This window comes from Amblyraja radiata, chromosome 7, assembly GCF_010909765.2.
Source record: "Amblyraja radiata isolate CabotCenter1 chromosome 7, sAmbRad1.1.pri, whole genome shotgun sequence".
In the NCBI taxonomy this organism is placed as follows: domain Eukaryota; kingdom Metazoa; phylum Chordata; class Chondrichthyes; order Rajiformes; family Rajidae; genus Amblyraja; species Amblyraja radiata.
The window spans coordinates 11,415,255-11,432,791 of record NC_045962.1 but is presented as its reverse complement, the minus strand read 5'-3'; positions in this window follow the sequence as shown (position 1 = coordinate 11,432,791).

Below are 17,537 nucleotides of genomic sequence, written 5' to 3'. Positions count from 1 at the left end.
AGGAATCAACCCAGCGAACCTTCTCAGCACTGCCTCCACAGCAAGCACAGTATGTATGGAAAGTAAAACTTGTAGCACTTCAGACGTGATCTCCCCAGAATCCAGTAAAATTATTTCTACATCTCCATAATTTTGTTTCCTGTCTTCTTGCAGTAAAAGAGAACATTCCTAGTTACTTATGTATCTGCATGCTAACTTGTTTGTTTGATTACACAACAACGTGGGCACGGTGGCGCAGTGGTAGAGTTGCTACCTTCCAAAGCCAGAGACCCAAGTTCGATCCTGAATATGGATGCTGTCTGTATGGAGTTTGTACGTTCTCCGCATGACCTGCGTGGGTTTTCTCCAGGAGCTCCGGTTTCCTCCCACACTGCAATGATGTACAGGTTTGTAGGTTAATTGGCTTGGTAAAATTGTAAAATTGTCCCTAGTGTGTGTAGGATAGTGTTACTGTGTGGGGATCGCTGATCGGCGTGGACTCGAAGGGCATGTTTCCGTGCTGTATAAACTAAACAAAACTAAGCATTTTGCAGAAGATAGACAGACACAAAAAGCTGGAGTAACTCAGGCAGCATCTCTGGAGAGAAGGAATGGGTGACAGTTCGGGTCGAGACCCTTCTTCAGACTGGTTTGGGATAAGGGAAACGAGAGATATAGACAATGATGTGGATAGATAAAGAACAATGAATGAAAGATATGCAAATAAGTAACGATGATAAAGGAAACAGGCCATTGTAAGCTGAAGGGTGAAAATGAGAAGCTAGTGCGACTTGGGTGGGGGAGGGATAGAGAGAGAGGGAATGTCGGGGCTACTTGAAGTGAGAGAAATCAATATTCATACCACTGGGCTGTAAGATGCCCAAGCGAAATATGAGATGCTGTTGCTCCAATTTGCGTTTAGCCTCTCTCTGACAATGGATAAGACCGAGGACAGAAAGGTCTGTGTGGGAATGGGAAGGAGAATTAAAGTGTCCAACATCCGGGAGATCAGGATGGTTCACGAAACAAAGACAGTGAGCTCATCTGTACTAGGTGTGGTCTACTGCAGAGGCTGACTGTTCAAGGCCCACACAAATATGGGCTGGATGTGAAGGGACAATAAAGCTGACCATTAACACTTCGAAAGTGCGTGGTGAATCATCCTAACGTTACCTGGTGACCAGCTCTCAGGCAACTGCCCTGGTCGCATTCTGACAGCTTTTGAGTGGGGCAGCCGTGTCTCCTGCACCTGTATTTTTTAATGGGTTTCTGATTGTTCATGATATTTAGAAACCTAAAGGGCCTGTCCCACTTTCCCGAGTTATTCACTAATTTTCCCGAGTTATTCACAAATTCTCCCGAGTTTTCCCCTTGATTCAGACTCGCAGAATGTTCGTAACGGGTCCGTAGGAGGCCGTAGATATATCGTAGCGGGGCATTCTCCGACTATTTGTTTACTCGTGGACATTTTTTATCAGGCTGGAAAAAACGTCCCGGCTTACCTGATGCCCTGAGTACTTACGGCTGGCATAACGAGCCGCTACGATATATCTACGGACTCCTAGGGCTTCCTGCGGACCCGTTACGAACATTCTGCGAGTTTGAATCAAGGGGAAAATTCAGGAGAATTCGTGAATAACTTGGAAAGTGGGACAGGCCCTTAAGAAGTGGGACAGGCCCTTTAGAATGTTAAGAAGAATTTTAAAAGTAGGAAATGAGCAGGTAAATTAATATGTATCAAACATAAAGGAATAACTCAGAGGTTAAAATCAAAATAAGCAAAAAATAGTTTTACATACCTCTATTCTAATCATATGTCAGTAATCCCGTTTCAGGTAAAAGTTGGTAGTCCTGGTAGCATCCTCATGATTCTTTTCTGCATCCTTTCTAGCTAAATACATTCTTCTTATAGCTGGGTGATCAGAACTGTGTGCAATACTCCCAAGTATGGTCTTGCCAGTGACTTGTGCAGTTGCAACATAATGTTCCAACCTCTGTACCCAATGTCTGGACAGATGAAAGCATTGTGTCAAATGCCTTCTTCAACCTTTCTGTCAACTTGTGTTGCCACTTATAGGGAACTATGTATCTGTACCCCCAGATCTCTCTTTTCTACAGGGCCTTGCCATTTACTGTGTAAATCCTGCCCTGGGACATCTTGCACTTGTCAGTGTTGAATTTGTCTGCCATTCCTTGGCACACTTCACTAGTTCATTAAGCGGCTGTTGTAATCTTAGATAATCCTCATCACTGGCCACCCACACCATCAATGTTGATGTCATCCACAAACTTACTAAATGGTAACAATGACAATCATTGATACAGGTGACAAATATCATTGTCGGAAGGAACTGCAGATGCTGGCTCACACTGGGGATAGACACAAAATGCTGGAGTAACTTAGCGGGACAGGCAGGATCTCTGGAGAGAAGGAATAAGTGATGTTTCGGGTCAAGACTGTTCTTCAGACTGAATCAGGGGTGAGGGAATAGAGATATGGAAGGGTAAGGTGTGAAACGACAGATCAAAGCAGATACTGATAAGGAAATGTAGAATGGTTCAAATAACAGTGTTACCTGCACCGATCTCTGCAGCACATCGCTAGCCATAGGCCGCAATATGAATAACAGCTTAGTTTAGAGATAAAGCATGGACACAGGCCCTTTGGCCAACGGGTCCATGCCGACCAGTGATCCCGGCACACCAACGCTATCCCACACACACTAGGGACAATTTACAATTATACCAAGCCAATTAACCAACAAACCTGTACGCCTTCAGAGGAATCCCAGAGAAAACCTACGCAGGTCACGGGGAGAACATACAAGCTCCATAAAGACACCACCCATAGTCAGGATTGAACTTGGGTCTCTGGTGTTACCTGCACCGATCTCTGCAGCACAACTCTACCACTGCGCCATCATGCCACCCTCCATTTGCACCCTCTGACTCGTCACCAGGTCAATTTTGTATCCAATTGGTTAGCCTACCTTGGATCCCATGTGAACCAACTGTCCAGACTAGTCTATCATGTTGGACCTTGTCAAAGGCCTTGAAAAAGTCCATGTAAAGAATACACGAAGTGGTAACACAGTGAAATAATTTTTCTTACAAACAGTCCAGTAGAGTATTGCCATACCCCCGATCCTCGATTAGCAAGTTCACAGAAATATTCTACTGAGCCCCGCATGCAAGAGGCGCCGTGTTTTGGCACCATTTTCAAAGTCCATGCACCAGTTCTTCCTTGGATGCTTCACATCCCTTCCTCGCCCATCCACCTTTGTTCCCTAGCGGTGCCTCCCGTGACCGACCACGAGGGCGTGGTGGGCCAGACCCTGATTTCCTTTCCTCTCTTACTGACCTCGCTTCTCACCAGGTCTTCTGTTTGGCCGGGGGGGGACCGGCTTGGTGGGCTCCCCCTTCAGCCGCAATCCCCAAGTCCCGACCACAGGTGGACATCAATGAACATCAAAGAGGAGGATGACTAAACTTTGGGCCTTCCCTCACAGTGGGAAACTTTGATTCCGCTGTGTGGGGGATGTTTATGTTAAAGACTATCGTGTTCTGTTCTTCTCTTTTTATTCGTATGGCTGGATGGTGACCCAAAATTTCACTGTACCAATTGGTGCATATGACATTAAATGTCTCGTCTCTTGTCTCTTGTCTCTTGTCTTGTCAGGGTCTTGAGTTCGGCCGCGCAAAGGCCGTGGCCTTCTGGGAGCCTTCAGCCACGTGCGCTGTTTTGTAATGTGGATATATTCCCATATATCACTATCCATTTCCCTTAATTCCTTGGCTTCCATGATCTTCTCCATGGTAAATACAGATGTGAAATATTCATTTAACGCCACACTCATTTCCCATGCCTGTACACATGGAAAACCACCTTGATTCTTATGGGAGCTGAATCACTCCTTACTTGCTCTTTTGCTCTTTATACATTTGTAGATTCTCTTAGGATTCTCCTTTACTTTATCTGTCAAATTTCTCATGTCCTCGTTTAGGCGCCCTATACAGTATCTCTCTTGAGTGTACTCCTACATCTCTAATACTTCTCAAGGTTTTGCTGCTTATATTTGACATACGTCTCCTTTTTCCTGACGAAAACCTCAATATCCAATGTCAACCACAGTTCCCTAATCCTGCCAGTCTCCCATATACTCTAAGAGGAACATGCCAGCCTTGAACTCTCCCTATCTCATTTTTAAATGCCACCCACTTGCCAGATGTATCTTTAACAGCCTCTCTCAACCAACCGTTGCAGGTTCCTGTTTGATACCTTCAAAATTTGCCTTAACCTAGTTTAAGGTTTTAATTTGTGGACTGATTTTATCGTTTCCCATAACTATTTAAATACGAATGGAATTATGGTCACTGGTCCCAAAGTGTTCCTCCACTGATACTCCTCCACAGTCACTTGCTCTGCCTCATTTCCCAAAAGGTGGTCCAGTGTTGCCCATTGTATAGTACGAACAGCAATGTTGTTAAAGAAAACTATCTGCATGTAACAAATTCTGCCCTATCCAAACGCTTTCTACTCTGGCAATCCCAGTCAATACGTGGGAAATTGAAATAATCTATAGTTCTTACATCTATTTGCAATCACCTTCCATACGTTCCTCTAATTCCCACTGATTATTTATTACAGGGCCTGTAATAAAATTCCATCAAAGTGATCATCTTCTTATATCTAAGTTCCATCCGTACAGCCTCATTGGATGATCCCCCAATACTATTCTCTCTGTACTGCAGTGACATTCTACCCCATCAACAATGAACTTCCACATCTCTCTTACTTCTATCTCTATCATGCATGTAGGTTCTCTTTCTGGAACAGAGGAACCACGTGCGCAGTGGGAGTATCCCGAGGAGCCACGGCCCCAAGACCGAGGACCTGTCCGGTAGGCCCAAGGAGCCTGCCATGGACCGGGGGACTTGCCCGTCGCAGATGGAGGATTTGCCCAGCATGGATGGAGGACCCAAGTCGCAGACTGGAACGCGCCCGGCAGACCCAGCTCGCCCGCAACAGATCGAGGACCCGCGCCGCGGACCGGGAGCCCGAGTTGGACGGAGGGCCAGTACGCAGACTGACTACGGGTGGGAGTGCTCTGCCTGAACGGTGGAGCAGGCCGCTGAAGGCCCTGCAACAGCCTGGGGCTTGACTGGACTGGGTGCACGTGGACAGCGTTGGAGCAGCGGCGGTGGCTAGGCGGGGTCTGTGAACTTGATGAAATGGCACCAAACATGGCGGCGCCAGCATTACCTGCAAAATGAATTTCACTTTGTAATGTTTACTTGTATATGTAATAAAAAATATCACATCTCTCTTACTTCTTACCCTGAGCAGACAGTCCTGTCCTTCCCTCGACTGTGTTTCAATTAAGCCTTTAATATTCTAGTCCCATATATCAATACACGCCCTGAGTCCATTTGCCTTACCTGTCAGGCTTCTTGCATCAAAATAAATGCTGTTTTGTCTATCATACCTTCCTTGCTCCCAGTCTAGCCCCCCCGCCTGTCCATTGAACATGTTTAGTTTAACATTTTATATGCCTCAACGTGCCCATCTGCCAAACTACTGGTTTTGGTCCCACCTCCCTGATAGACTAGTCTAGTTTAAACCCTCCAAATAGCAATACCAAATCTCCCCACAAGGATATTGGTCCTCCTACACGCTGGAATTTAGAAGATTGAGGGGGGATCTTATAGAAACTCACAAAATTCTTAAGGGGTTGGACAGGCTAGATGCAGGAAGATTATTCCCGATGTTGGGGAAGTCCAGAACTAGGGGTCACAGTTTAAGGACTTTTACACAGTGACCCCTAGTTTAGGACCGAGATGAGAAAATAATTTTTTACACAGAGAGTGGTGAATCTGTGGAATTCTCTGCCACAGAAGGTAGTTGAGGCCAGTTCATTAGCTATATTTAAGAGGGAGTTAGATGTGGCCCTTGTGGCTAAAGGGATCAGGGGGTATGGAGAGAAGGCAGGGATGGATACTGAGTTGGATGATCAGCCATGATCATATTGAATGGCGGTGCAGGCTCGAAGGGCCGAATGGCCTACTCCTGCACCTATTTTCTATGTTTCTATGTTTTGTTCATGTGCAATACATCCCTTCTTCTTCTTGCGTATGGCGTGCACAGCCTAAAGTTGTAGAACAACTTGTTCTATTTGATCTTATTTGATTGTGCACGCCAGGTTGATTGCATTTGTTGAAACTAGGCGGACAACGTGAAAGTTGCAATCCCCCACCCCCAATACGTCCCTCATCTACTATTACCTCTTTCCCAGAAGGGATTCTAATGGTTCGTGAACCTGAATCCTTCTCTTCTGCACCAGCTCCTCAGCCGCACATTCATCTGTCCTGCTTTTTAACCTTCTGCCTATCTCCCTATATTTACTCTGCAAGACACCATCTCTTTTTTTTATCCATGTTGTTGGTACCAATACTCAAGTTCAAGTTCAAGTTAGTTTATTGTCATGTGTCCCTGTATAGGACAATGAAATTCTTGCTTTGCTTAAGCACACAGAAAATAGTAGGCATTTACTACTGTATATACATTGACCTCTGGTTTGTCTGGTTTGAATGAGTATCATGATCCAAGGGAAAAATATCATAATTGGTATTTCATGGGATAGAGTTTTGACTGAGAGCGTCGGCGTTTTTCATGAGAGCCTATTGTTATACCATCCAAAGATGGATGTTTCTTTTTGAGGAATGTCCTGGCCTTAGTTTGTTGTTGCATAGTTAAACATTGTAGTATAGTCGTTTTTGTGGTTGCTTTTTTCACTTTAAATGACTTAACAGTGATGGGCTCCTATCATGATCTTCAGAAGTAATCTTCTCACCAGGAATTTGAAATAATGTCAGTTTTGTTAAGATCTGCAAAAATCCCAATTATTCCATGTTTTTTAGGGTTTACGCTAGCAGATTGGCGAGCCACTGTGGAGATTGCAGGTGGTAAAATGTGCTTTTTTTTTTGCCCTTCTGGGTAAAATTATTTGATATATGGCAAATAAAGATATATGTGCAATGAAGATTTTGAGCAAGATCCCCTTAACCTGGTGAAAGATGAGGGTCAGTCTGCTAGCTCTCCCCTGGCTGTGGGTGGTCCTTCACACTTATGAGCACAAAGCTAGCTGCCTGTTCAAACATTCCCCGGCAGATAAGATGTGACTTTTTTTTTAACTTTTATTACTCAAACAATGTGTTGTGTCAACCTAAGTTTATGGCTCAGAACAAAGATCTGATATCAGTGCCAGCTTTTCTCAGAATAATTAAAAAATAAATTCCTCTGTTTTGTACCCTTTACAGTTTCAAATATTTGTACCTTATTTTGTTAACATATGCAAGGTCCTTCTCTGTGGAAGCATTTTATGTTCTAAGAAATGTCTATATATAACTATGTTTATCCAATATCTACTATCCTAACAAACGTAAATAAATTATGAGAATCATGGAAAATTTACATCATAGACGAAAAGCTTAAATTCACTCTTAAAGTACTTTTAAAATGTGAGAAAGGCTTTTGGCTTCAACTTTCATTCATGCTACATTTCATATTCCCACTAAACTCTGGGTGAAAATTTGTTTATTTTAATCTATGCCCATAGACTTTTGACTGCCCTGCTAAAGAAAATATATTTATTGTAGTTAACTACTCCACATTGAGCCATAAAGTTATATATCACAGAAAGATGCTGTTTTGGCCTCTTTTGGCCTGTCGACCAAGATGTTTATTTGAGCTAGTCACATCTGTCTGTATTTGGTCCAAATCCCTCTGAACCTTTTCTATCCATGTACCTGTCCAAATGTCTTTTAAACATTGTTTGTACCTGCCTCTTTCACTTTCTCTGGCAGCTCATTCCATATACTCTGCACTCCATCAGGTAAACCAGCATTTGCAATTCCTTGTGTCCACCCTCAGGTTTCATTAAAGTCTTTCTCCTCTTATCTTAAATCAATACCCTCTAGTTTTAAACTATCCAGTGACCATCACTTCCCATGATTTTATGTACCTCCTCTATAAGATCACTCCTCAGCCTCCTATGCTCCAGGGAAAAAAGTCCCAGTTTATCCAGCCTCTCCTTATATGCAAATCCAGCCAGTCTCAGTAACTTCCTTGCAAATATTTTTTACACTCATTTCAGCTCTCCTCATCCTCTCTTGTTCCAAATAAAACAAGATTAGCTTATCGAGTTTTTCACACAACTATAACTCTCTATTAATCGGAACTGTAAATATCATCTTCAATTTGTCCAGTGCAATCACATCTTTCCTGTGTAGTGATGACCTGAACTGTATTTACTACTCAAGCTGCTATTAAGTCACCTATCGGAGTAAAGTTAGTTTCTGTTGGCTTAATCAATGCATTTACAAACTTTTGAATCCTCACATTATATTTCCTCTTTTGCGCCAGCGATTTAGAAATTCATTTTTGAAACAAGAATGTTTAGGCAGAGTACATTTTAATTATCTTCCTCCCTCTGCCAATCTACATCAATCTCCCTTTCCTCCCCTACTTCCCCCAACCAAATAACCCATGGCAATCCTGAATTTGAACTTTAGAAATCACCAAAGTTAGCTGTTTAAGTGTAACAATTTCAGCTGACTGCCATGTTAGCAATGACCCTCTATTACGTTCTGGTTTAAGGTAGATGCAGAGAACAGTATTTCACTAAAAGCAATATATTTACTTTTTACTGGTTAATTAATTTGCGAAACGATGACTACATTAGGAAAAGCTGTTCAACAGCCTAATTTCTCGGATGAGCTCCAATGGGCAGCAAGTGCAGGCAGCATCAAGGAGGGAAATGCCTAATCCACTGAGTTCACCAGCAGCAGGTTGTCCTAAGCCATTGCTTGGCCCCTGATGAATACATACTATTGAGTCATAGAACAGGAACAGGTCCTTTGGCCTTCAATGTCCATGCCGAACATGATACCTAGACAACCTAATTTTGTCTGCCTTACGAATAATTGGCCTGTCAGGGAACTACCCTGCCTGAGGTCATTTTTTGTCGGCTCTGATTTGTCCTGGTCTTTTCTTGCTTATAGTTCCCCCTCCACTATCAGTCAAAGGAAGGGTTCTGACCCAAAGCATCACCTATCCATTTTCTCTAGATGCTGCCTGACCCGCTGTGTTACTCCAGCATTTTGTGCCTATCAGACTGATTTAGGGAACTGGAGCTGCGGCTGGCCAACCTCAGGGTTGAATGGAAAAATGAGAGCTTCATGGATAGGAATTATAGAGAGGTGGTCACACGTAAGGTACAGGTACAGATGGGTGACCACGAGGAAATAGGCTAGGCAGAGATAACAGGTGATCCCCGTGGCCATTCCCTTTCAAAATATGTATACCCTTTCGGATACTATTGGGGGGGTTGACCCATTAGGGGTGAGCAGCAGTAAGCAGTCAGATGTGTGGCACCAAACCTGGTTCTGAGATGCAGCAGGGAAGGGTAATATCAGGCATAGCCATAGTGGTAGGAGATTTGTTAGTTAGAGGGGCAGACAAGAGACTCCGACAGCAATTGAGACTCTAGCATGGTGTGTTGCCTCCCTGGTGCCAACGTCCAAGTCTAGGAGCGGCTGCACGATATTCTCAAGGGGAAGGGTGATCAGGCAGAAGTCATGTGCATTTTGGCACATATGACTTGGGTAGGAGTGTTGAGCTTCTGCAAAATGAATGTTGGGAATTAGGCAAAAGGTTAAAAAGCAGGACCTCCAGGGTAGTGATCTCAAGATTACTCCTCATGGTACCTGCTAGTGAGGGTAGGAACAGGAAGATAGGACAGATTAATGCCTGGATGAGGGGTTGGTGCAGATGGCAGGGATTCAGATTTTTGGATGTTTAGGATCTCTTCTAGGGCAGAGATGACCTGTACAAGATGGACAGGTTGCACATAAATTAGAGGGGAACTAATATCCTGCCAGGCAGGTTTACCAGTGTTACTCAGGTGGTTTTAAACTAGGTTGGCAGGGGGGTGGGATAAAATGCTGGACTGAGGCAGATGAGAGGCTGGAAGTCATAGAAACATAGAAACATAGAAAATAGGTGCAGGAGTAGGCCATTCGGCCCTTCGACCATTCAATATGATCATGGCTGATCATCCAACTCAGTATCCTGTACCTGCCTTCTCTCCATACCCCCTGATCCCTTTAGCCACAAGGGCCACATCTAACTCCCTCTTAAATATAGCCAATGAACTGGCCTCAACTACCTTCTGCGGCAGAGAATTCCAGAGATTCACCACTCTCTGTGTGAAAAAAGCTTTCCTCATCTCGGTCCTAAAAGATTTCCCCCTTATCCTTAAACTGTGACCACTTGTTCTGGACTTCCCCAACATCGGGAACAATCTTCCTGCATCTAGCCTGTCCAACCCCTTAAGAATTTTGTAAGTTTCTATAAGATCCCCCCTCAATCTTCTAAATTCTAGCGAGTACAAACCGAGTCTATCCAGTCTTTCTTCATATGAAAGTCCTGACATCCCAGGAATCAGTCTGGTGAACCTTCTCTGTACTCCCTCTATGGCAAGAATGTCTTTCCTCAGATTAGGAGACCAAAACTGTACGCAATACTCCAGGTGTGGTCTCACCAAGACCCTGTACAACTGCAGTAGAACCTCCCTGCTCCTATACTCAAATCCTTTTGCTATGAATGCTAACATACCATTCGCCTTCTTCACTGCCTGCTGCACCTGCATGCCTACTTTTAATGACTGGTGTACCATGACACCCAGGTCTCGTTGCATCTCCCCCTTTCCTAATCGGCCACCATTCAGATAATAATCTACTTTCCTGTTTTTGCCACCAAAGTGGATAACCTCACATTTATCCATATACTGCATCTGCCATGCATTTGCCCACTCACCCAGCCTATCCAAGTCACCTTGCAGCCTCCTAGCATCCTCCTCACAGCTAACACTGCCCCCCAGCTTCGTGTCATCCGCAAACTTGGAGATGTTGCATTCAATTCCCTCGTCCAAATCATTAATATATATCGTAAATAGCTGGGGTCCCAGAACTGAGCCTTGCGGTACCCCACTAGTCACTGCCTGCCATTGTGAAAAGGACCCGTTTACTCCTACTCTTTGCTTCCTGTCTGCCAGCCAGTTCTCTATCCACATCAATACTGAACCCCCAACACCGTGTGCTTTAAGTTTGTATACTAATCTCTTATGTGGGACGTTGTCGAAAGCCTTCTGAAAGTCCAGATATAACACATCCACTGGTTCTCCCTTATCCACTCTACTAGTTACATCCTCGAAAAATTCTATAAGATTCGTCAGACATGATTTACCCTTCATAAATCCATGCTGACTTTGTCCAATGATTTCACCACTTTCCAAATGTGCTGCTATCCCATCTTTAATAACTGATTCTAGCAGTTTCCCCACGTTAGACTAACTGGTCTGTAATTCCCCGTTTTCTCTCTCCCTCCCTTTTTAAAAAGTGGTGTTACATTAGCTACCCTCCAATCCTCAGGAACTACTCCAGAATCTAAAGAGTTTTGAAAAATTATCACTAATGCATCCACTATTTCTGGGGCTACTTCCTTAACTTAAGTCGGTATGAAAGTGAGAAGAAGGGTCAGTGAACAGGATAGGCAGGAGCACGGCAGGGAGCGAGGTTGGGCTGGTGGATTGAATTATATTTATTTTAGTATGAGAGTCTTGAACGGGTAAGGTAGACAGACTCAGGGCGTGGCTTATATTACTTTGTAGCAACAAATGAATTTCAGGTCAGGAAGATGAGTGGCTTGAGGGAAATTTGCAAATGGTATTATTCCCTTGTACCTGTTATGATTGCCTTTCTAACTATAAAAGATACATTAGGGAGAATCTATTGAAGGACATATTACAAATTATTGCAACGTATGTTGATGGCAGGTAATAATATATCATAATGATTTCATTACCATGAGCTACTGATAATGAAATAAAGTAATTTGATGAATAGGGTGTCAATTAACTGAGATTTTCTTCAGATTCTGCGATAGTATCTAGCTGCTTGATCTTACTGACCCTTCACACGTTTGGCGTTTGGTGCCAAAATGTCAGCAGTACCTAGACAGGCAGTGAGGTACTGCTTAATGCCCTTGCAGAGTGGTGGAGTACAGGAAACCATTCCCTCAATGTTCAAGGATTTGGTGAGATTTCAGTATGGTGTTTTGCACACCTATGAAAGGAAATAGATGCCTTAGAAGTTGTGCAGATAGCTTTGCTCGATTGTTTCCTGGGAGGACAGACTTAACCTTTAAGAAGCGGTGAAATAAGACTGGCCTAAACCTATTAGGGCTTTGAAGAATGAGGTGATCACGTCAAAATATATTAAATTATGTAAGGCTTGGTCTGGTAGGACCTGGGAAGCGGTTTCTTCAGGCTGAAATATGATCTCAGTACAGGGGTCAGATGTATATGAGAGAGGACATCTTTACTCAGAGGATTAAATCACTTTGACATTCCCCAGTTCAGAAGATTGTGGCTATGCAGACTTTGGATACAATTACTGCTGGCCTACTAGATTTTTGGAGACTAGGAGAAGCCAGGGATGTGGTTGGGTATGAAAGTGCACAATATAAAGAATTAGCCTTAATCTTTTTAATGGAAGAAAAAGATTGAAAGGTCATGATCTTTTCCTATTTCCATTTATTATGTTCTAAAACTGTGCTTCCTTTCATTGGGCTCACTGATTTCTCACAGCCTTTGTCCCATCACTGCTGGCCAAGCTTTCAGTTGTCCAGTCATTAACTCCTGAATGTCATATTCTAGATCTCGCTATCTCTGCTTTTTCATCTCTTCAGACTTCTTTAAAAAACCCTGTAAAATCCATTTTTGACTAAGCTTTTAATCACCCCATGTAATCGACAAATCAAATTTAGTCTCATTATGCTGTTAATAAATCCCTTGGGCTATTTACCTTCTAGTGCAAACAAGAGTATGTTAAAATATCATTTTGCTTTAATATTTAAAGTTTATTCCTCTAACTATAAATAAAACTTCTATAAAATTATAAGCTAGCTTTTTCGAAGTTATTCATCTGATATTTTATCTGGCAATGTTGACCTATGTATAATTAAGCGTTATGTCTGGCTGCTTAGCACACCAGCTGATACAGAGTCAGTTAGAAAAAAGGCTATTCAGCACATATATGCTAACTGCCTTGAAGGAACCGGATGACTTTATGAAAATGGACCTTTAGCACACATCCTTCAAGACTGCTGTGTGTGCACATTATTGTCCAATATATTATCAAAATACAACTCACTGTTCCAATTGATGTTATTAAAAAGCTGAACTTTGCACATGATCATTTGTATTCTGGTTGACCATATTGTTATCACAGTTATTTTAAATGGATTTTAGCAATTTAATTTACTGAATATTTCTGATTTTCCTGAATATTTCCTGTGTACTATGGCCAAATATCAACAATAGCACAATGTCATTTATTTAAAGAATTTTAAGACATTTTTTGTGATATGATAAAATACACTAATTGCAAAATAGTTATTTATTTGTTATAGTGAAACTTCCAGGTTAGCAATCAGGCCCATCAATTACAGTAAATGCTTGCAAAAAATGGCAATTTACCTATTAATATTTTTGTTTATCTCTCAGTTGTTTCTAAAAGTCACTGAAAAATAGTCATTTCTACTTTCTACTAAGAATACCAAAGATTTTATATAATTATGGTTCTTCTCACAGTAGCTTCTTGATGTATTAGCAACATGCATTAAACTCCCAAAGTCATAAATGTATTTGCTTTTAATTTGTAGACTTGAGTTGAGAATGATTTGTGAAGGTGACATCAAGACTCCAATAAATGGTAAACCTCAACACCTTTGAGTGAGTGAAGTGTAAATAGTTATTTGTTCATGCATCTGATTGTTTTGTAGCTTCTGTAGAAAATGCATATGTAGACATTCAGGCTCCAAAAATCTCAAGTCTACCAGCATCAGTGTCATTTTGTTTATTGTTTGCGGCCCAATAATTGATGCATCTCTGGCATTTGTCTGGCTCATGGGGACGAAAAATAAAATGCTCACCAAGACCAAGATATCCATGACTCTTGAGATTATTACACAGCTCAGCTCACAGGTAAGGGGCCAACCTAGATATATCTTTTTTAAGCTGTTAAGATCCAGTGGTCCAGAAGAGGCATTTCTGCACATTAAGTCTTTTCAAATTAAATCATGTCGAGTTTATTGTCATATGTATAAATATGGTGAAGTACTGATACAATTATAAACCTTGTTTGCAGCAGCATCACAGCTACATAGACAGATAAACACAAAAAAACATAATACATACATCCTGAACCTAGTGCTGTACCTCCTGCCTAATGGTAAAAGAGGAAGGCACAGCCTTGATTTGGGGACTCCTTGATGATACATGTCTCCTTCTTGAGGCAGTGCCTCACGTAGATGCTTCCAATGATGGGAAGAGGTGTGCCCGTGATGAACTAGGCTGAGTCCACCACGTTGTAGCCTGTGTAGGAAGGAACTGCAAATGCTGATTTAAACCGAAAATAGAAACAAAAAGCTGGAGTAAGTCAGCATGCCATACAGCATCTCTGGAGAAAAGGAATAGGTGACCTCTCGGGTCGAGACCCTTCTTCAGAGATGGTCTTTGAACGAGAGTGTAGGAATAATAGATTACACTGAGGCAGTACACTTGAGGTGCCTAGTTTCCGGCACCATTTTGTATGATTCAAGTCCAAAGTTGTGAAGAATGCAGTGTCTTAACTTGGCCATAAAGGCCCATTGTCCAGGCGGCGGCAGTGTGTTCGAATTGCAGGAGTCGGCCTGGCCAGATGATGTAGTCGATGTCCACCACTGCTCCGCCAATCTGTGTTGCTGCAGGCCGCGTCCGATCTACGCGCTCGGCCTCTTGGAGCAACACCTGATCCAATTGAACCTCAGGCTGATGCAGGACCTCCACGGGCCCACTCCACCGATAACTCAATTCGGACACATCAAACCATGAACACACCATCCCTCACCTTATATGGCCACTATTCAGCCTCCCTGTCCTCAGGCGCTTCCTGCAGTTAACCTCGGAACCTCCAGATCGCCTCTGAGGGCGCAGGAGATAAGACCCCAGCTTGCTCACCGGCACAATTCTTTATCTATGTCCACCACTGCCATCTTGAATCACTACATCTTGAAACATGAACAGTAAAACTCATTACAAACATCCTTAATATTTTCCATTAGTACAGTAAAAGTCATACTTTTTTTCCAGGCTTGATTATAATCAATATATGATGGTAGTGGCATTATACCCTAAAATTTCAATATTTAACAAAGGATGAAAAAAAATCATCATGAAAAATGCAAATCAATTCAAAAAGTTGCAACTACAGTTGCCACAGGTTATTAACATTTTATCAATAGTTGAAAGGCTATTTTGTTTTCCCTGTTCCTAATTCAAGGTATTGAAACCTACGTTTCAGCCACCTACCCACTCGATTAAGATCAATTGACTTAGATCACAGAAGAGGGAAAAGTTACAAAAGACTCCCGAATTAATGGGAAGGAAAGGTAGAGAAGGGATAAGAGAGTAAGGTCAGGGCCAATTGCGAGCGGTGCAAGAGGGCAGGTGAATATCAAGGTCAAAGTGTTGTATATGAATGCGCGATGTGTAAGAAATAAAGTGGTCGAGCTTGAGGCTCAAGTTAGAAATTGGCAAGTATTATGTGGGAATTACATAGACATGGCTGCAAGAGGGCCAGGATTGGGAACTGAATATTCAAGGATATACTTCCTATCGAAAAGACAGACAGGTGGGCAGAGGGGGTGGGTAGCTCTGTTGGTGAGGAATGAAATTCAGTCCCTTGCAAGGGGTGACATTGAAATAGAAGATGTGGAGTCAGTATGAATAGAACTAAGGAATTGTAAGGGTAAAAAGACCCTAATGGGACATATCTACAGGTCCCCAAACAGTAGCCTGGATATAGGGTGCAAGTTGAATCAGGAGTTAAAATTGACATGTTGTAAATGTAATGCTACAGTTGTTATGGGAGATTTCAACATGCAGGTAGACTGGGAAAATCAGGTTGGTACTGGACCCCAAGAAAGGGAGTTTGTGGAGTGCCTCCGTGATGGATTCTTAGAGCAGCTTGTATTGGAGCCGACCAGGGAGAAGGCAATTCTGGATTTAGTGTTATGTAATGAACCGGATTTGATAAAGGAACTTGAGGTTAAGGAGCCATTAGGAGGTAGTGACCATAATATGGTCAAGTTTAATCTACAATTGGAGAGGGAGAAGGGTAAATCGGAGGTGTCAGTATTACAGTTGAATAAAGGGGACTAAAGAGCCATGAGGGAGGAGCTGGCCAAAGTTGACTGGAAAGATACACTAGCAGGGATGACAGTGGAACAACAATGGCAGGAATTTCTGGGAATAATACAGAAGGTGCAGGATCAGTTCATTCCAAAGAGGAAGAAAGATTCCAAGGGGAGTAAGGGGCGACCGTGGCTGACAAGGGACGTCAGGGATAGTATAAAAATAAAAGAGAAGAAGTACAACGTAGCAAAGATGAGCGGGAAGCAAGAGGATTGGGTAATGTTTAAAAAGCAACAGAAGATAACTAAAAAGGCAATACGGGGAGAAAAGATGAGGTACGAAGGTAAGCTAGCCAAGGATATAAAGAAGAATAGTAAAAGCTTCTTTAGGTATGTGAAGAGCAAAAAATTAGTTAAGACCAAAATTGGACCCTTGAAGACTGAAAAAGGTGAATTTATTATGGGGAACAAGGAAATGGCAGATGAGTTGAACAGTTACTTTGGATCCGTCTTAACTAAGGAGGACACAAACAATCTTCCTGATATCCTCGTGGCCAGAGGATCTGCGGTGACGGAGGAACTGAAGGAAATCCTACATTAGGCAGGAAATGCTGTTGGGTAGGCTGATAAATCCCCAGGGCCTGATGATCTGCATCCCAGGGTACTAAAGGAAGTGGCACTAGAAATCGTGGACGCAGTAGTGATAATTTTCCAATAGATTCAGGATCAGTTCCTGTGGATTGGAGGGTAACTAATGTTATCCCACTTTTTAAGAAAGGCGGGAGAGAGAAAACAGGGAATTATAGACCAGTTAGCCTGACATCGGTGGTGGGGAAGATGCTGGAGGCACATTTGGATAGTAGTAACAGGATCGGTCAGAGTCAGCATGGCTTTACGAAGGGGAAATCATGCTTGACTAATCTTCTGGAATTTTTTGAGGATATAACTAGGAAAATGGACAAGGGAGAGCCAGTGGATGTAGTGTACCTGGACTTTCAGAAAGCATTTGATAAGGTCCCACATAGGAGATTAGTGGGCAAAATTAGAGCACATGGTATTGGGGGTAGAGTGCTGACATGGATAGAAAATTGGTTGGCAGACAGGAAACAAAGAGTAGGGATTAACGGGTCCCTTTCAGAATGGCAGGCAGTGACTAGTGGGGTGCCACAAGGCTTGGTGCTGGGACCGGAACAATTTACAATATACATCAATGATTTAGATGAAGGGATTCAAAGTAATATTAGCAAATATGCAGATGACACAA